At 49.0% G+C, this 21550-nt stretch overlaps 1 long non-coding RNA gene across 1 annotated transcript in view; it reads right to left on the bottom strand.

Moving 5' to 3' along the window:
* The window catches only part of LOC142774394 (uncharacterized), a 51658-nt gene extending 30958 nt beyond the window's left edge, over positions 1–20700 (bottom strand). The window contains exons 1-2 of the long non-coding RNA XR_012886376.1: positions 20602–20700; positions 17358–17439 (exon numbers count right to left, since the gene is read on the bottom strand). This is a non-coding gene — a long non-coding RNA (uncharacterized LOC142774394). The remainder of the gene's footprint in view (positions 1–17357; positions 17440–20601) is intronic.
* Between the last annotated feature and the right edge of the window lie 850 nt (positions 20701–21550).

Below are 21550 nucleotides of genomic sequence, written 5' to 3'. Positions count from 1 at the left end.
TTCACCAGAAGATGGTTGAAACTTTTGCCAATGTCGACAGACGTGACAGCGCCCACCAACTACTAGAGCTAAGGGTCCAAAAACACAATGAAACGGTCGCCATGTTCGCCGAAGACATGACACGTTTATTTCGGAGGGCTGACCCGCAGATGACTGAAGATAGGAAGTTGCGGTAACTCATGCGTGGCGTGAAAGAGCAGCTGTTCGCCGGACATCTGCGCAACCCGCCAAGCACTGTAGAGAACTTCATCAAAGAAGCGTCGGCTATCGAGCGGGCCCTTCAGCAACGCCGCCGACAATATGACTGCTTGTGCAGCAGCCTCCAAATTCAGGCCACCGCTGTGAAGTTTGACAGTCTCCTTACGTAACATGATTAGAGAGATTGTCCGTGAAGAATTGCAAAGGCTGCGGACTCCGGTAGTGGATACACCCATGGCATCTGTCGCTCGAGTCATCCGTGACGAAATACGCCAAGCATTCTCGACAGCTGATCATGCCCCCGAACAACGTCCCATGACGTACGCCGCCGCCCTTCGAAGCTCCCCACCCGCTCCGCCTTCATACTACCCGCCACCTGCAACTGTTCCTTGGTCACCACCACAGGGTGAGACATCGTGGCGCCCACCCATCCAGCCCCCATACGACCAGTCGTCTTCTGGCCTGCCATGGCCTTCGTCGTGTGAGGAGTCATCACGGCAACAACAGCTTCACCGAACAGACACCTGGCGCACTGCCGACAGGCGTCCACTCTGTTTCAACTGCGGAAGTGTAGGCCACATAGCCCGCTATTGCTGGCACCGTGCCGATCCGTCTCGCCCTCTCAGGCCACAGTTTGACATTCGACATGCCAACGAGTACGTATCCCGCCGTGGCGATGTCGGTTCTCAAGGACCTTCGGTACCTCGACACCCATTCGACGGCCACCGTAACAATGATGACGAGACTACAGCTGATTACGAGCCGGTCTTCCGACATCGACCACGCTCTCCTTCTCCTGCCCAGTCACCTTCGTTGCAGCGCCGCACTTTTGCCGACACCAGAGGAGCGAGGTCGCCCAGCCCACACCGGGGAAACTGAAGGCGGTGACCTCAGGAGGTAAGGTTGCAGGCTGTCAAGACGAAGAAAAAAAGCCCCCATTACTCCCACCTCAGGACGCTGTAAAGCCGACAAGACGTAATACCGACGAAACTGTGACCCCAGACCTTACCGTTCTTGTGGATGGACAGCAAGTCGAAGCTTTAGTCGACACCGGGGCTGACTTCTCTATTATCAGTGATGACCTTGCCGTACGCCTAAAGAAAGCAAAGACAGCTTGGACGGGACCTCACTTAAGGACGGCAGGCGGCCAATTACTGATGCCTGTCGGAATGTGCACAGCAAGGCTCGACATCGGTGGCTCTACTTTCGTGGCGACGTTCGTCGTTCTCACTTCATGCTGTAAAGACCTGATTATCGGAATGGATTTCTTGAGAGAACATGGCGCCGTCATCAACATCCCTGACAGTGTCATTACATTTCGCAACAACAGCCCACTTTAGTCGATTGTTCAGAGCCAAGACACACGTCTTGTTCAGGGCCTTTGCGTCTGACGGATGACGATATGTGGTCGTCCCGCCACGATCGTGTACGCTTGTTTCGGTGGCAGGGGATGAGCCGTTTGACCGCGACGGCATTGCTGACCAAATAAGCTCACTGATATTCAGCCACGGTATTTCAGTTGCTCGAGGTCTTGTCACTGTCACTGCTGGACGCACAAACTTGCTGCTGACTAACTTCAGCACTGAGCGCCGACATCTCCTGAAGGGTAGAGCCGTCGCTTACTTTGACACTACCGCAGAAATCCAAGGCAGTTTATCGGCCCTAGACGAAGCACCTCAAGAAGAATCCATACCTAATCTTGACGTCGGTACTACGCTGTCAAGGGACGAACGAACGAGACTTCTTGAGCTGCTAGCTGAATTCCAGGACTGCTTTTCATAGACATCATGGGTCGGTCGAACGCCGCTAACAAAGCATCGAATAATCACCCACGACGCAGCAAGGCCTATACACCAGAATCCTTATCGTGAGGCTCCAAAGGAGCGCGAAGTGATACAGCAACAAGTCTCTAAAATGCTTCAAGATGATGTGATTCAGCCATCACAGAGCCCGTGGGCATCGCCTGTAGTATTAGTTAAGAAAAAGGACGGTACCCTGCGTTTTTGCGTGGATTACAGGAAGCTGAATCAAGTGACTAAGAAAGATGTGTATCCGCTTCCACGTATTGATGACTCCCAGGCTTCGAAATGCTCGCTACTTTTCTTCAATGGACCTCAGAAGTGGATACTGGCAGATCGAGGTAGACCCAAGAGATCGGGAAAAACCGCTTTTGTGACGCCGGATGGTTTATATGAATTTAAAGTTCTACCCTTCGGTCTGTGCTCAGCACCCACTACTTTTCAAAGGCTCATGGACACTGTACTTTCAGGGTTAAAATGGAAGACCTGTTTAGTTTATCTAGACGACGTCATAGTGTTTTCCCCAACTTTTGACGAGCATCTCAAGAGGCTAGAAGTTGTTTTACGAGCCATACGCTCCGCAGGCCTTGCATTGAAACCAGAGAAATGCCACTTTTGTTTTGAAGAACTGCTGTTTCTTGGTCATGTCGTCAGCTGTACCGGCGTTCGGCCTGACCCCGAAAAACTTGCGGCCGTGGCACAGTTCCCAGTACCGTCCGATAAGAAAGCTGTCAGGCGCTTTCTGGGCCTATGCGCCTACTATCGCCGGTTCATCGCCGACTTCGCACGGATTGCGTCGCCGTTAACTCGCCTCGCTAGAGACGACGCTACCTTTGAGTGGAATCACGAACAGCAAGCAGCGTTTAATGACCTCTGCCAACGTCTTCAAACACCTCCAGTGCTTGCTCACTTCGACGAACAAGCGCCAACAATGCTTCACACTGACGCAAGCAATGTAGGCCTCGAAGCTGTGCTTGTGCAGTGGCAAGAAGACACGGAACGAGTGATCGCCTACGCAAGCAGGACGCTAACACGCGCTGAGGCCAGTTATTGAACAACTGAGAAAGAATGCCTTGCCGTGGTCTGGGCAGTTATGAAATTTCGCCCGAATTTGTATGGCCGCCCTTTCAAAGTTATAAGTGACCATCATTCCCTCTGTTGGTTGACTAATTTAAGAAATCCAACCGGCCGATTAGCACGGTGGAGTCCGAAGTTACAAGAGTTTGATATGACGGTCATACACAAGTCTGGGAAGCGCCATACGGACGCCGACTGCCTGTCTCGATCACCAGTACAGTCAGCTTCTCTTTCTGACGACGACGATATGGCCTTCCTTGGTGTTCTCGACGCGTCCACGATTGCCCAACAACAACGAAGTGACCCTGAATTGCTTGATTTGATTAATTACGTGGAAGGACGTTCTTCGAGGGCACCTAGAGTCTTTGCAAGGACATTATCGTCGTTTTGCTTACGCAATGGCGTCCTCTACAAAAGAAACTTTTCATCCGTCGGAGCTCCCTATTTGCTCGTCATTCCTGCACCCCTTCGAACTGAAGTGCTCCAAGCATGTCACAATGAGCCGACGTCTGGCCATTTAGGCTACACTCGCACATTGGCAAGAGTACAGAAGGGATACTACTGGACTCACAACAGCCGTCAAGCACCACATTCAGACTTGCATCGATCACCAGCGTAGCAAGTCACCTCCAAAGAGACCCGCCGGTCAGCTGCAACCAGTTCAGGTTCCACGTACACCGTTTGAACAGATAGGAATGGATATTTTGGGAACCCTTCCTACTTCTACTGGAGGGAATCGCTGGGTTATAGTCGCAACGGACTACCTAACCAGGTATGCCGAAACAAAATCTATCCAAAAGAGCACCGCAGTGGAAGTGGCGAGATTTTTCATAGAAAATATTGTGCTACGCCACGGTGCCCCACTATCGTGAACACAGACCGCGGTACAGTATTTACGGCAGCTCTTTTAGACCACGTCCTGATGCTTAATGGAACGACTCACCGTAAGACCACTGCGTACCACCCGCAAACGAATGGACTAACGGAGCACCTCAACAAGACGATAGAAGACATGCTGTCGATGTACGTGGATGTCCAACATAAGAATTGGGACGAAATTTTACCCTTTATCGCGTTCGCATACAATACGGCTAAACAAGAGACGACTCGCATGACTCCATTCAGCTTGGTTCACGGACGGGAGGTACGGACTATGCTGGATGCGATGATGCCACATGAATGGGACGCTACCGACACAGACGCTGACGTGTTCACTGAACGCGCGGAAGAAGCTAGGCAGCTGGCCCGCTTACGGATCCACCAGCGACAAGACTACGACGCAGGCCGCTACGATGCTCGCCATAGAACTGTAACGTACAAAATCGGTGACAGAGTGTGGGTTTGGACACCCGTACGAAAACGTGGACTGTCCGAGAAGCTGCTAAGGCGATGTTTCGGGCCATACCGAGTATCGCGCCAGCTAAGTGACGTCACCTACAAGGTTGTCTCCGACAGTCCCCAATGCCCGAGGCGTCGCCAGCACCAGCCTGAACTTGTTCATGTAGTGCGTATGAAGCGGTACGTCCGTGACTGACTGCACGTTAAAAAAAATACTGTGCGTCTGAATCAGCATCGGGGCGATGCTTCTATAAGGAGGGGCAAGTGACACGTGTACATAAGAAAAAGAACAATGATAGAAATCGTTTGTAGATTCCAGCTAGTGGGTCAGGTGGTTTTTCGGGACAACAACGAAGCAGACATCTTGCTGTACAGCTGATCCTGAATACGCTCTTTTAGCTGCCGTAAGCTGCTGTCATCTTTTGTTCGCGTTGCACTGCGACAATATATATATATATATATATATATATATATATATATATATATATATATATATATATATATATATATATATATATATATATATATCAAGGAGATAACAGAAGACTGGCGTCGGGTGCGACAAAGAAAAACCAAGGTCTGTATTTTCAGATCGCAAGCCACAACGGAAGTCCAACGTCGCCTTCCTCAGATCTCAATAGGGGTTGTTCCTCGTGCTCGTTATTTACTTCATTACATCAACCCGCCTTCCGAGAGAGCATCGTCCCGATGCTTCATGATCACGGGTGTTCGTATCCCCTGGCAGCGCATGAGTTCTTTTAGACAGATATGGTTTCATTCGAACCACGTGACCGACTTCTGGCGGATGCCTTTGACGTCTTGAACAGGGCGCACTATCGCGAACGACCTCATAGTTAACGTCACTGAGGCGTCGCAGAATTTTATACGGCTTGAAGTGCCGTCTTAAAAGTTTTTCCGAGAAGCCACAACGCCGGATTGGAGTCCAGACCCAGACTTTTTCTCCCGGCTCGTATAATACTGGCCGGTGACGAAGCTTGTAACGCCTCAAATCGTAGTCCTGCTGACGACGAATACGTACGCGCGCAAGTTGTTGGGCTTCATCAACAACCTGGGTGATGTAATTGACACCAGTTTCGTCACCTTCGCACTCATGTGACAGCATAGCATCTAGCAGTGTTGTAACCTCACGCCCAAGAAAAAGATGAAATGACGTCATTCGTGTTGTTTCTTGATGTGCTGTGTTATATGCGAACGTGACGTATAGCAAGACCTCGTCCCAGTTCTTATGTTCCACATCAACGTACATTCAATGCATATCCGCAAGTGTCTTTCTGAGGAGCTCCGTCGGACCATTGGTTTGCGGATGATACATCGTTGTTCGCCGGTGAGATGTGCTACTAAGTCTTAGAGTCGTTTGTAATAGTTCGGCTGTGAATGCCGTTCCCCTATTGGTTATCACCGCTGACGGAGCGCCATGCCGCAGTACCACATTCTGAACGAAAAATCGGGCTGCCTCACTTCCCGTGCCTCTCTCCAGAGCCTTGGTTTCGGCATAACGAGTGAGGTAGTCGGTGGCAACTATAATCAATCTGCAACTCGCCGAGGAGGTTGGAAATGGACCCAGGCGGTCCACTCCGACTTGGGCGAATGGAGCATGTGGGACCTCTATAGGGTCAAGGAGGCCAGCTGGCCTGACGGGTGGGACTTTCCTGCAGTGGCAATCAATGCATGTCCGGGCATAGTTTTGAACGGCCGCCGTCAGTGTTGGCCAGTTGTATATCTGCTTCACTCTGTATAGTTTTCCCGTATGACCTAAGTGGCCGGATGTTGGTTCATCGTTTCATGTCTGTAATATTTCACTCCTCGGAGAAGTTGGGACTACAAATGAATAGTCGCCTCAATTGGACGTGAAGTTCACCTTGTACAAGACGTCGTTGCGGAAGGAAAACGATGATAGCCCTCTCACAAACAGTTTTGGCACAGCTGGAGTGCGAACTTCCAAAAAAGACGAGTTCCAGTTCCGGGTCGCCTCGTTCTAGCTGTGGAATAGCCGTGTTTAAAACTCTTACAAACACGGCGTCGTCATCTACTGCCTTCGCGGGTTCGTATGGCACACGAGAAAGGCAAGCGGCGTCTGAATGTCGCTTCTCCGACCCGTAGACAACAGTCATGTCGAATTCTTGAAGCTTGAGTCTCCAACATGCCAACCGTCCTGATGGGTTTTTTTAAACTCGACATCCAACAAAGGGAAGGATGGTCACTGAAAACATTAAAAGGGTGGCTTTACAAATATGGGCGGAATTTCATACCGGCCCACACTGCCACAAGGCACTCTTTTTCTTTTGTGGAGTCATTTTCTTCCGATCGGGAAAGGGTTCTGCTCAAGTAAGCGATGACTCGTTCGGCGCCATCCTGCCTCTGCACGTGTACAACTCCTAAGCCGACATTGCTGGCGTCGGTGTGAACCATTGTCTGGGCATCATCGTCAAAGTGTCCGAGGACTGGTGCTTTTTCGGTGACGCCACCAGAGCTCGTTGAAGGCTTTTTGCTGTTCGTCATTCCACACGAATGCGATGCCTTCCCTGGTGAGGCGTGTCAACGGCGATGCAATGCGTGAGAAGTTCTCAATGGAGCGTCGTTAGTAACCACAGAGCTCTAAAAATTGTCGAACCACTTTTTTTCAGATGGCACTAGAATATTTGCAACTGCAGCAATTTTTTTCGGGGACAGGCTACACTTTTTCACTGCTCACAAGGCGGCCAAGTAACGAAAGCTCTTCGAAGCCAAAGTGGCATTTTTGCGGATTAGTCGTTAGTCCTGCAGCACGTATAGCTTGCAAAACTGCGTGCAGTCGCTTAATGTGGTCGTCAAATGTAGCAGAGAATACGAAGACGTCATCCAATTACACTAAGCACGTCTGACACTTGAAACCTAATAGTACGGTGTCCGTTAGCCTCTGAAATGTTGCCGTTGCTGAGCACAAGCTGAAGGGAAGTACCTTAAATTCACAAAGGACATCGGGTGTCACGAATGCTGTTTTTTCACGGTCTGTTTTGTCGACTTTTATATGCCAATACGCGCTCCTTAAATCCAGCGACGATAAATAATGAGCATGCCTTAGTCGATCGAGTGAATTGCCTATACGCGGTAGCGGGTAAACGTCCTTTTTTGTATGTGTGACCTGATTGAGCTTGCGGTAATCCATGCAGAAGCGTAAGGTGCCGTCTTTTTTTCTTTTTTACTAATACAACCGGCGAGGCACAAGGGCTCTTCGACGGCTGAATAACATCATATCGAAGCATCTGTCGCACCTGGTTTTCAATGGCTTCTCGTTCCCACGGAGCTACCCAGTACAAATTTTGCCTTACGGGACTTGTCATGTCATCCGTTATAATTTCATCTTTTGTCAGCGGCGTTTGACGAACCTTTGAAGTAAAAAAAAACAGCCCTGAAATTCATTAGTAAGCTCTAAAGTGCTTTTTTTTCTGTGCAAGCACCACACTTCAGCCAACATCTACAGATTGAGGTATGGGCGGCAGGTCAATTGAATCATCTTGCCACGCAGTCAGGATATCTGTCACCTTGGCGAACTCTTCCACGTACGTGACTGCCGTACCTCGGCTAAGATGCTGGCGCTCAGCGCTGAAGTTCATAACGGGGACATGTGTGTGTCCACATTTTATGTTGACGACAACTCTTGCTACAGAAATCCATGGCTGAATAGCAACGCCGCAATTTGCTCGGCGAGGTTGTAGGGGTCACCTGGCACGTCCCATTTCACGGCCACTAGTGCGCATGAGCGTGGTGGGATCGTCAAGTCATCTTCGCAGACACGCAGAGGTTTAGGTTGCTGATCTTCGTAGGCTCCATCCAAATCTGACCTGGAGCCATCGAAATCGTAACTTATTTGTAATGAATGGTTATAATGGCACCGCATTCAAGCAGGCAATCTATCTGCAAGATCAGGACAGTGCATCACTGCGGTAAGATTACAAATGTAGCAACGAAATCCGAACTACCGATATTGATTCGAGCGGTGCATTTCTCCGCCAGCGTAGGACTATTCCTAATAATGGAATAGTCCGCACCAGTATCTATGAGCGCTGTTACCGGATACCTGTCTATGCAAGTATCTAGGTTTGCACTTACGAAGCCTTTTAAAGTCAGGGACGTCGTATCGTCCGCCGTATCATCCATTGTATAGTCCATCGACTGGCGTTGTACTGAAGACGTCAAGGGCGTTGTAGCATCTTGACGGTCGGCAACCTTCCACCTAAAGGTCACTGCTGTTAGTTTCCCGACGAGGGCTATGAGATCTGGCCCGGGCCACATCGGCGTAACTGCTGTGAAGTGGCGAGTTCGGTGCAGGTGACGGAGAGTGGGGTCAACACTACGGCATATCGAGGGGCAGTTCGTGCGGTCATTCATTGCTGTAACGCAGGTTATTGAAACGAGCACACGAGAAGATTGGTGGAAACTTCTGATACCTATAGCCACGGTATGGGCAAAAGCGGTAACTATGGCCTGGTTCTCCGCAATTGAAGCATAGTAGACGGCGGTCAACAGTGTGCCACAAGTCAGTTCTATGAACTTCTGGTCGACTGGTGGGCATCATTTGCGACCAAGTTGTGGATGCTGGAGGAGGGTGAAGTGGCGATGATTCCATAGGCAGAGCAGGCTGTGCTGTCGGTGGCATAGCATTACACGTTGAGGGGAATGGCTCATTGTAAGGTCCAGTGGTGGCATCGTGATACGCACGCGGCGATACGTTTTCTCTCACTGAAATAGGGCGACGAACGGCTGACGCGTAACTTACAGACCGCTGGTTTGCTAGTTGTCCGGGCAGCGACAATGCCTGGTGAACATCTTGCCGCACGACTTCTGCTACGGAAGCCACAGCAGGCTCTTGCGGAGAAACATGCAGGCTGCGGATCTCCTCATGAACTACCTCCCGAATCAGCTCATGGAAAGAGCACTCACTGCCGGCAGTCACACCAAGAACGCTGATAGTTGCGTTGTTAGATGCGACAGATAGATGCGAGCAGGTGGTATTGGCGTCAGCCTTCCTATAGCTACAACCGTCGCGCAGAGGCAGATGATGGCCACTTCGGAACTCGCCACGAGTCGCCTCGGCCAGCCGGTGGTGACGGTTCGTCGACGGTGCGATGTCGGTCACCATCCCCTCCCAGCCACCAGTCCCTTTCAGCGCTGTCTAGACGCCCGTCTGCGCGCTTACCCTGATTTTGACGTCTTCCTTCGCCGACTGCACATCTGGCTGCGGAAAACTAGACGATGCAACTCCCAGAGGTGATGCTGCATCGACGATTCGCCAGCTAAATCCTCTGACTAAGCCGACACGACGCAACCTTATAGACGTTAAAGTAGAGAATGCACTTGTTGTAGCCCCTGTAGACACAGGATCCCACATTTCGGTGATGAACTTGGAGCTTGCTTGGGATGTACTCCGCACGTGTCAGTGTTGCTGACTACTTCACAACTGTGCTTTTTGCAGTGCTCGAAAAGTTTTCTCATGAACTCATCCTGGGCATGGACTTTCTTGCCACGCACTCTGCCTTAATTGACTGTGGAATAGGCTTGCTTCAGCTTGACCTACCTCATTACTATGACACTCCAACTAAACCTCAACCACGTTTGTGTTCTGTCGAGTACGTTCACCTAGCGCCCCAAGCAATTACCTATGTAACCATGAGGTCTTTTCCTCCGGTACTCGACGGCGATTATGTGCTAGCACCGATTATGGACGTGTTATTAGACAGAATTGTCGCCTTTCCTCATACTCTGTTGACGATTACGAATAATGTGGCGCCGCTACCGATGCTGAACTTCGGCTGGTGCGCTCAAGTTGTTCCAGATGGCATGACTCTAGCCAACGTCTCTTCCATCAGTGAACATTCGGTTTCTCCATTCATTGCAGACGCTCCTTTGCCCGCTACTGCATCCTCTTCCCAGAGCTCCACTGATGATCACGCCAGACCTCGTTCCAGCACAGGCAGCCGACCTCCGGCATATTGCCACGTTACATTTCTTTGTTTTGTTCTCGCCACAATACACTACACAATTCTCAGCGCAAACCAGGCCTGTAGTTTTTTAGAAGCTTCAGGACGGTAGTAAATCATTTTGATAATATCACGCCAACACTGCGAATTGTACAGATTATTCCGGAACCTACGTCACCACCAGCGATAACGTTAGGACAATCGATGGCAAGAGTATAAATGCCGACGCTTCGTTCACCGCTATCAGTCCAAGACTGCTACTGTAGTCCGACTTTCCGTTTACTGGGCACAGGTTCGCCCGAATAAACAATTTATTATTTGACTTGCAGTGTGCTCCATTTGGCCACGTCGTGACCCCTTGACATCTGGTAGAAGGGCTCTTCTTTCCGTGTACCGGATGCCTCCGTCAAGCCGTGAACCCAGCCCACGCCGTGAAGACACCGACTCCAGCAACGAGCAGCAAGTTAGCCTCAGGCAACAAGGTCTGCCACCGGAGTACGCGCTTTTACTGGACAAGGCTCAGAAAACCAAGACGTTGACGTCAACCACGGCGACCATGTCAGCGCCTGTTCCACCTGCACCACTCCTGCTCTGGTAGCCCAAAGAGCCGCCAACTTTCCGCGCTTCGCCACTGGAGGACCCAGAAAGCTGGATCGAAAGGTTCGACTGCGTCGCCGCCTTCAATGACTGGAAATGCGATGACAAGCTGCGGCATGTGTATTTCGCCTTAGGAGATGCTGCTGGAACCTGGTTAGAGAATCAAGAGTGAAGCCTACAACGTGGGACGTATTTCGCGCCAGGTTCCTCACCACTTCCGCTAGTGTGGTGCGCAAAGAGAAGAGTGCAGCTCTCCTCGAAATCCGCATGCAGATGCCAAATGAAAACGTGGTGCTATTCACGGAAGATATACTTAAACTCTTCCGCCACGCTGATTGCGACATGCCCGAGGAGAAGAAGGTCCGTCTGCTCATGCGAGGGGTAAAGCAGGAACTCAGGAACTCTTCACCGGGCTTATCAGAAACACGCCAAAGATGGTCGCCGAGTTCACTTCAGAAGCATCTATGATAGAGAAGACGCTCGAGATGCGCACGCGGCAATATAACCGTACCTTCTCGTCTACAAGCTACGCCGGCATTCAAGCGCTAGGAACCACTGACTTGAGTGAGATGATCCGAGCGATCGTGCAAGAAGAGCTGCGAAAATTACTTCCTTCAGCGCAGCCTCACGTGGAATCTATCGCGGACGTCATACGCCAGGAGATCCAGCAATCACTGGGAGTTCCAAAGCCTCAAGAGCTGCAGCTGCAAGTCATGAGCTATGCTGCTGCAGCCCGCCGCCACGCCCTTCCTCCATGCACATGCCAAAACGCTGCCCCATCGTACTTCCGTCGCCAGACGTCACCGCCGCCACCACCCCCACCGACGTCCTACCGTTCGCTAGCGGGTCAGCGCAGTGCGGCATGGAAAACTGACGTTTGGCGTTCACCTGACAAGCACCCGTTCTGCTACCACTGTGGCGAAGCCGGACACTCATACGGCCATTGCCGGTACCGACAGATGGGACTGCGTGGCTTCGCCGTCAATGCACCACGTCTGCAGCCAGGCGAACGGCCACGTGACATCGCCGACTACCTGACAGGAACTCAATGGACACCACGAAGTACTTGCCGTTCGCCGTCGCCAAGCCACCGCATGTCACCGCACCACCGGCAGTACTCTGGCCCAACACGGGGCCGGCCTCCTAGCCCATATCCGGAAAAATAAGGGCAGCAACCGATGGAGGTGCGGTTGCTGTGCGATGAACTACCGAAGATCCGTCGACGACGGTGACGCCGTGACGGAGCTTTCCGAACACAACGCCAACCAGGGAAAGCCCTGACGGCGAAACCTCAATTACCGAAGGTGACCTGACGACGCAACATGGAAGCAGCGGAACAAGTTGACGCAGCCATGACCCGACGCCACGCCCTAACTGTAACACGAGACGGCGAACAAGCGTTCTCGTCGTTCTTATCGACCGCCACAGTGTGACCGCTCTCGTCGATACTGGAGCCGACTATTCCGTCATCAGTGGGTCGTTCACCGCGAAGTTGAAGAAAGTTAGGACAGCTTGGGAAGGCTCTGAAATAGGCACAGCCAAAGGTCATCTCGAAACGTCTGCAGGAATCTGCACAGCGAGAGTCACCATTAACGGCCGTATTTATCCTGAAGACTTCGTAGTCCTACAGCGTTGCTCGATAGATGTCATCCTTGGCATGAACTTCGTATGCCTACATGGTGCTGTCATCAACCTAAGAACAAAGTCGATAACGTTATCCACAGAAGAAGCACTACCGCCGCGCACGCCGTCAGGAAATCATGCTTTGAATATGCTGGAAGAACAAGTCACCATTCCGCCTTGCTCCAGCGTCATTATTTCAGTCGGCGCTCCTGAACCACCTGACTTGGTAGGCGTCGTTGAAGGCAGTCAGCATCTGTTGGTCACCCGCAATATTTGCGCCGCAAGAGGAATTGCAGAGCCTCGGGGAGGCAAAGCAACGGTTATGCTCACGAATTTCAGCAATGAATACAAACACGTGAACAAAGGAACGACGGTCGCATACATCGAAAAACTCGTGGAAGCCACCAGTGCTTTCGCCCTCACCGATTCTGCGGAACCTGCTCAGAGAAACCAAGCCCTTCCCTCAGCTTTCGACGTCAATTCCAGCCTTTCGAACCATAAGAACAGCTCAAGACCCTGCTCCTGCAATACGAAGATTGCTTCTCGTCGTAGTCAAAACTTTGCATGACGCCAATCACAAAACATCGCATCATAACCGAGGAAAATACCAGACCACTCCGTCAAGGGTCGTACAGGGTTTTGACGTGAGAATGCGAGGGCGTAAAGCACAAATTGATGAAATGCTACGAACGACATCATCCAGCCGTCCAAGAGTCCATGGGTGTCCCCTGTGGTGTTAGGGAAGAAAAAGGATGAAACCCTACGTTTCTGCGTCCATTATCCCCGCCTGAACAAAATCACAAATAAGGATATGTATCTTCTCCCACGAATAGACGACGCACTGGATCGGCTCCATAACAGCAAGTACTTTTCGTCACTGGACCTAAATACGAGCTATTGGCAAATCAAAGTCGACGAAAGAGAGTGACAGAAGACGGCGCTTATAACACCGGACGGCCTCTTCGAGTTTAAGGTGATGCCCTTCGGTCTTTGCTGAGTGCCTGCAACTTTTCAACGCGTTATGGATACAGTACTGGCAGGACTAAAGTAGCGAACTTGCCTTGTGTACCTGGACCACGTCGTCGTGTTTTCCTTGAGTTTCGATGAGCATCTTCGGCTGCTTGAAGCTGTACTTCAAGCCATCAAGACGTCCGGACACACACTGAAGCCAGAAAAGTGCAGGTTTTTTTACGAGGAGCTCTTGTTCCTGGGGCAGCACGTGATTAGCAAGTCTGGAGTTCGTCCCGCTCCACGGAAAACAGCCGCCATTGACAACTTCCCACCGCCCACTGACAATAAGGTGGTGCGCCGATTTCTGTGCCTGTGCGCCTATCATAGCTGGTTCGTGAAAAACTTCGCCCGCATTCTATTCGTTTCGCAAAATGTTTAAAGAGTACCTAATCACAAAACGTGTTTTCTAAACTCTGCCGTCGTGCTTTACTCCTAATTTTAGTATTTCTTTACTCACTATACCACTTGCTGTTACACAGAACTTTTCTTGCCTTGTTGTTATGAAATTTTAACCATTCTTTGCTTAATTCGTACAAAGCGTTTTTCACTGCTTGCTGCATTGTTATCGCACTTGACTTATTCTCTAACGGAGGTCCCCCCGACAGTTTTCTAACTTCGGGACCTCCTCTGTACTGTAGAATTTTATTCATGTAAATATATACATTCCTGAAATAAAGTTTGATTTGATTTGATTTGATTTGATCGCCGATCCACTCACTAACCTTACCAAGGCCGACGGCGAGTTGAACTGGGAAACGCCGCAGGAACACGCTTTCCAGGAGCTTAAACATCGCCTCCAGACACCTCTGGTACTTGCCCATTTCGACGAATTCGCCGAGACAGAAATACACACAGACGCAAGCAGCGTATCTCTTGGCGCCGTTATTGTGCAGAGGGCTGACAGACTTGAAAGGGATATTATTTGCGCCAGCCGATCGCTATTCAAAGCGGAAGCCAATTATTCCACAACAGAAAAGGAGTGCCTCGCCATCATCTGGGCTACGTTCAAATTTCGCCCATACCTCTACGGCAGGTCCTTCAAAGTTGTGAGCGACCACCACGCCTTGTTTTGGCTAGCCGCCTTGAAGGACCCTTCAGGTCGCCTCGCACGATGGAGCCTGAGACTTCAAGAATATGACACTATCGTCGTTTACAAGCCCGGCAAGAAACACTTCGACGCCGACTGTCTCTCTCGTGCGCATGTCGACCAACCACCGGCCGACGACCTGGATGACGACTACTACTCGGGAACGATAACTACCAACGACTTCGCTGAATGACAGCGGGCCGACTCGGAATTTAAGGCCCCAATAGAATACCTTGATGCATGGAGCACCGAAGTCCCGAAGGTATTCAAGCGCGCACTTGCGTCGTTCTTCCTGCGAAGCGGTCTTCTCCAAAAGAAAAACATTTCACCGCTTCGAGCTAAGTACCTCCTTGTGGTGCCTTCAGCTCGGCGGCCAAAACTCCGGCAGACCCTGCACGACGATCAGTCAGCAGGGCACCTCAGTGTTTCCCGCACGCTCGCGTGGATACAAGAAAGGTACTACTAGCCACGTCTTACCGCCGACGTCACTCATTATGTGAGGACATGCCGGGACTGTCAGCGCCGCAAGACACCGTCGACAAGGCCAGCGGGACTTCTGCTGCGAATTGAACCACTTCGCCGATCGTCCCAGCAGATTGGTATGGACCTACTGGGGCCATTCCCGATGTCGGATTTCGGAAACAAGTGGATCGTGGTAGCTACCGACTACCTCACCGCTACGCCGAGACAAAAGCCCGGTCTAAAGACAGGTGCATCCGAGGTAGCTAAGTTCTTCGTCGAAAATATTGTTATACGTTACGGCACCCCGGAGGTCCCCATCACCGACTGAGGAACGGCATTTACTGCTGACCTAACTAGAGCGATCTTGCCATACAGCCAGCCAAACAACCGCCCGACGACAACGTACCACCCACAGACCAACGGCCTCACCGAGCGGCTAAACAAGACTCTCGCCGACATGCTGGCAATGTCCGTCAATGTCGAACACAACACGTGGGACGCCATTCTTCCGTACTGACCTTCGCATACAACGCGGTGGTGCAGGAGACGACGCAGATATCTCCATACAAATTGGTCTACGGAAGATGCCCGGCAACGACGCTGAATGCCATGTTACCCAACGTCACCGACGAAGAAAACTTCGATGTGAGTGAGCACCTTCAACGTGCCGAAGAAGCCCGACAACTCGTGCGACTCCGTATCAAGAATCAACAGATGACCGACAGCCGCCGTTACAATCTTCGACGACGCTTCGTGGAATACCAACCCGGTGAAATTGTTTGGGTGGTACGTCGATACGCCGACGTGGACTCAGTGAAAAGCTTCTGCGACGGTACTTCGCACCGTACAGGGTGGTTCCACGTCTCGGCCCACTTGATTACGAGGTTGTCCCCGACGGCATCACGAACTCTCAACGACGCCGATCGCAACCTGAAGTCGTCCTTGTCGCGCGCCTCAAGCCGTTTCATGCGCATTAACCAACTGAAACAGTGTTTTTTGTATTATTGCTGTATCGTAATTTATTTATTGTACTTTTTGGCGTTTGTGTTGTACCTTCATCTTTAGGTAAAGCACCGGGACGATGCCTTTTTCAGAGAGGGGCAATGCCACGTTCCATTTCTCATGTTTTGTTATCGCCCCAATGCACTACGATATTCTCAGTGAAAACCGCGCCTGCCATTTTCGAGAAGCTTCAGGACTGTAGTAGATCATTTTGAGAAGATCACGCCCACTCTGCGAACTGTATAGATTGTTCCGGATCCTACGCAACCACCAGCGATAACGCTAGAATATTCGATGGCAAGAGTATAAATGCCGACATACTTCGCCGCTTGTCAGTAGTTGATCGACGGCTGACGCTCCGTTCGGCGCTATCAGTCCAAGACTGCTACTGTAGTCCGACTTTCTGTTTACTAGGCACAGGTTCACTCAAATAAAGAATTTATTATTCGACTCGCAGTGTGCTCTAGTTATTCATGTCACAACCTCGTGACAATATCTTGGCATCCTTCAGGAACATCTTAGACTTTGGCGACAGCCATTTAGGTCAGACGTCACTTGTTGCCCACAGGAGACGCCAGCCCAATTCGACGACGTCCTTATCGCGTGTCAAATGCAGAGCGACAAGTCATCCAACGTGAAGTGTATAAAATACTCACAAAAGACGTCATTGAACCATCTTGCAGTCCATGGGCCTTACCAGTCGTTCTCGTAAGAAAAGAAGGACGGCAGCTGGAGCTTCTGCGTCCACTACCGTCACTTAAACAAGGTCACGCGCAAGGACGTCAACCCACTGCCACGGATTGACGATGACCTCGACTGCCTGCACGGATCTGCCTACTTCTCCGCTATCGACCTACATTCAGGATACTGGCAGATTTTCAGCAACGATTTAGACCGTGAAAAGACCGTGAAAAGACCGTGAAAAGATTTCTTACACCGGATGGACTTTTCCTGTTTAAGGCCCTTTGGCTTATGAAATGCTCCCGCTATATTTATATTTAAGAGAATTATGGACTCCCTGCTACGTGGTTACAAATGGTCAACGTGCCTCTGTTATCTCGATGACGTCATTGTATTCTCGCCGTCATTCGAAAGTCACCTTATCCGCCTGTCAGCTGTTCTGGAAGTATTGGAAATACCATAATTACTATGGAGATGATGAAGAATTATCAGCAAAATACTTACAAATTGTTTACAATAACCAGAATCCTTTGGGTCTTTTATTTTAAGCTCTTCTGGGATATCACTCGGATAGCCGCAGTGGCAACTGGAAAGGCACAAAGAAGTTTTAGGAGCCAAGCATTTTTTTGCGTACTTCAAGCACTTTGAGTATCTATCTGCGTATCTATTTATCTATCTATCTAGCCACATTCATCTGGGCTCTCGTGATTCCTCTCTCTGAACTTGGGGCAAATCAAAATTAGTATGGGAAGGTAAGGTGGTTGGATGAGTAGGACTTGCTGGTCATGACATATAAAAAAAAATCCCGTCGCGTACGTCATCAAACCCTTTGCGCAAGGCGTGCGGCACATGCGCATGGGTGGCTATGTGTCACAAGTACGCGGATTTGTGGCACAGGAGTTTGGCAGTCTATATTTACCAAGAAACGATGAGAACAGACATTGGTAATTATAACTAGTGAGCGTTAAGAAAAAACTGACATTGGCAGCATTGGCCCGACAAATGTAAGGAATAAATATCATGGCCCAGCAGGAATCGAATCCCAGCATTCTGCGAGACGACCGAGTATTCTACTGCAGAGCCACGCTAGGTCTCCGAACAACTTTTCAAAGAGACCCTAATGTTCGTGAAATGTCCCTTGTGGTTTGCAGCGTCGGCTATCCAATTTTATAAACATTGCCTATTGTAATCGTGAGACCACCAGGCCTGTTCGCTAGGTGGCAAGCTATTATTCTTATCTTTGCTTTTTTTTCTACATGATAGCTGAGGCAGTGCCCGAGCGTAGCTAGTGGCGTACCAACGCTTTCGTGAGTGGGCGGGGGGGGGGGGGGGGAATAACTTACCTCACACGTCAGACTATATATATATATATATATATATATATATATATATATATATATATATATATATATATATATATATATATATATGTATATATATATAATTACCCTAGTGGTCGACGTTTCATGGTTTTGGGATGTTAAAACCCACATATCAAACAACTCACGACCATTCAATCAGCATGCGTGTACACTATCTAGTACACGACACCACGCTACAGAACCGTCTGAAATTGAACAGGCTAGTGTAGGTACCAAATGAGTCATTTGCACACAGCACAAACATTCCTGCAGGTACCCCAAAAAACGGGTGCTTTACTCCGCAAGGAAGAATTTCCCCTCCTTGCGGTGCCGTGTGCAATCTTTTGCGCAATTAGGCCTTAATCACACAAAAATGATGGTCTTTCACCTTCCCTCTAGGCCGGTGGGTCAAGCTGCGCGGTAAGCTTAGAAGCTGAGCTTCCGACTGTACTCGAGTCCACTGCTTCATTCGCCACTTTGTAAGCTGCTGCCATGGCTTCTACAGGTTTTCCCACTCAATTTAATTCATGTGCCAGCTCAATTTGATCCATGTGCAATTTAGTCCATGTGCTGAAAGTCGCAGTACAGTCACAGCAAAAGCAAAATGCGTGGCCTTTCTGAGCCTTTTCTAAACACTCATTGGGTAACTGCTGCAAGCACACGGCAATAATAATAAATCTTTTTGTGTAGTAGGCTAGCATTTGCTGTGCTATTTCCCGTCATTATTTTGAGAAGCGTGGTATTCGCTAAACTATTGCGAAGAATTTTGTGCCTATTGTTTATGCAATGGCTGACAACGTTGAGAAATTATGCCTGAAGTGGGTATGCGCCACAGTTAATAGCTGAACAAAAACAAGCTTTTGTAATGCGTTAGCGCATTGCACGACCCACTTGTTACGTTATTGGCATTGCGAGATGACTAGTTCTTCTTTCGCTGTTCTAAAACGCTTTATAAGTCTAAAACGCATTTCCTTACCCAATATCAAGCCTGGCTAAGGCAAGTTTGCCAACAAGTCCCAAGTACCGGCGTGGCTCAGTGTTAGAATGCGGGGCTGGCACACAGCGGACATGGTTTGAGCCACACTTTGTCATTGATACTAGGTTTTTTTTTCTAATTTTGTGCGATGTGGTTCCAGACACGGCAGCGGCAGTGGCAGTGGAGACAACTACGGCAATGTGCGTGACTCGAGTTTTGATCTCGTAACAGCTCTCGCTGTAATAGAAAAATCAATAAACTAAGTGACCCATGCGCAACTCCGCTTGCTACTCGTCGTATGCCCTAATAAGATATGGCGTAATTGATTTCTATTTTGCACCCAAAAATAAATGTCAATAACCAGTTAATGTTTTTGTAAGACATGCGTTGCGTAGGAAATTTCTGATTCTCGTATCATTTATTACAGAAATGTGGGGTCCTCGGGTCCTTCTGCCTTTACAGTAAAACATGATGAAGGCATCAACGGCGAAAACTCGTCGAGAGTGTTATATGATATTTATTGCTTTAAAGTCATCCATATCGAAGGCACATTCACCGCATCAGGGGAACAACGTTCCTACATGAAGCTTAGAATGTAAAGCTTTTTTCATTATAGCATTCATTGAACATGAACGAACAAATCTGAATGGAGTGATGTCATTTTAGATTACAAAAAAAGGAAGCAGAAGGAAAGGCAAACGACTATTCTATGAAATTTGCAGGATAGCATGCGAACTGCACTCTACTGTAACGTGCAACAGGACCAATGCAAACTTTTTTTTTCAATTTTTCCTTGCTAGGCTGCTTTTTTGCACAAGACTTGAGAAAATGCTAAAACGGTTATATTGTATAATGACTTTTCAACAATTTCTTCCTTTAATAGTTAATATTGATAATCAGGATTTGACATTTTGAAACGGAGAAGACGTCGCCAGTGCTTGTGTCACCACGACGAACTTCACGACCACTCCTGGAATTACATTCGCCTTAGTATGGTTGCTATGACGACCCTGGTGTAAGGAGGAAGAGAAAGGGCAGCGGTTATTGGTTATTTGCTAGCGTGGCAGTCTACGGCAGTGACAAAAAATTGAGGAAGTGATTGGGCTGCTGTGGGAGACGTTCTTGCTTCACTGACACTATTCTAATTTTTATTCTCGTGTCTGGGCCTACTCAGAAAAATTTGTGAGAAATTAAGAAGTACAATAACATTTTGTCACCGAATTATCAGATTGAACTAATCCGCAGCCCTGCACGACAGCAGTTATTACAATTCAGGCGCTTAACTCTTTAAACATGAAAACCACAATGGAAGCACTACATCCCAAAAATTCACTATAGCTGAGAAAAAGTATATGTACCAAAGTATACAATATGTCCAAGCGTGAAGAAAAAGAGGAAATATTTTAATTACCTAGAAAAACAGAGCATGAAAACCAGCAACATTATTGCATATCTCCTCATGGTCGAGGTCTTAAAGAAGCCACACAGTGATTGTGATATTTACTCGACTGATTCTTGCACCATTTATAGTACTCTTTACATTACTTGCCTCATTGCCTAATAGAGAAAAATTTGAAACCGTGTGTCACGCCACCTAATTGCCGATATCATTGACACACAATTTTTGGCACATAACTCATAACAATAGACGCCAGGACTTTCATTTAAATTATGTCGGTACACAATGCACAAACCGATGGCGCTGCAAGAATTTTGATAGCGGCGAAATGTGAGAGGTCGGGCACTAACAATAGGATGCACAAACTTCTGCAGCCTTTCACTATAGCCTCCCTCATGTTATCGTCGTTTTGATACGTACAGCCCCAACAATCAAGACAATACACGAAAAAATAGCTGAAGCAGAAGACTGAAGTTTCATTTAACTTATGCAACAGGGCCCACAAGGTTCAATTAGGAGACAAGTTGTTGTTCCTATTACGTCTGTGGTTTCTTTTAAAGGACCAAAGAGTGACATAGAAAAATATATTTCCATTACGATTTAATTCACCTGAGGTCTCCAATAATTTTGCACCTTAGGTCTTCGCAAATATCGAAGGCGCCAATGATCAATTTCATCATTTTATAAGGAATTGAAGGCTTTCGACTCAATAAAAGCTTTCGTAGACATAAGCATTGGCCAAGGTACTGCGGACACAATGTCGGCACATCACGCAGCTAACACAATTTCAATTTCGCCGCACTCTACGTCTGGCCGGTCATTTGCAGACAATGCTTGCCTCATCCCGCAGGTAGTGTAGGAGATGTGTTCAAGGCGTGGATGTATCACTGCAGGGAGAACCGGTAAAAACATGATGATGATGATTATGATGATGGTCTAAACGCGTGGCTCACACCCACTC

This window comes from Rhipicephalus microplus, chromosome 10, assembly GCF_043290135.1.
Source record: "Rhipicephalus microplus isolate Deutch F79 chromosome 10, USDA_Rmic, whole genome shotgun sequence".
Classification (NCBI taxonomy): domain Eukaryota; kingdom Metazoa; phylum Arthropoda; class Arachnida; order Ixodida; family Ixodidae; genus Rhipicephalus; species Rhipicephalus microplus.
This window is presented reverse-complemented; position numbering and strand designations above follow the sequence as displayed.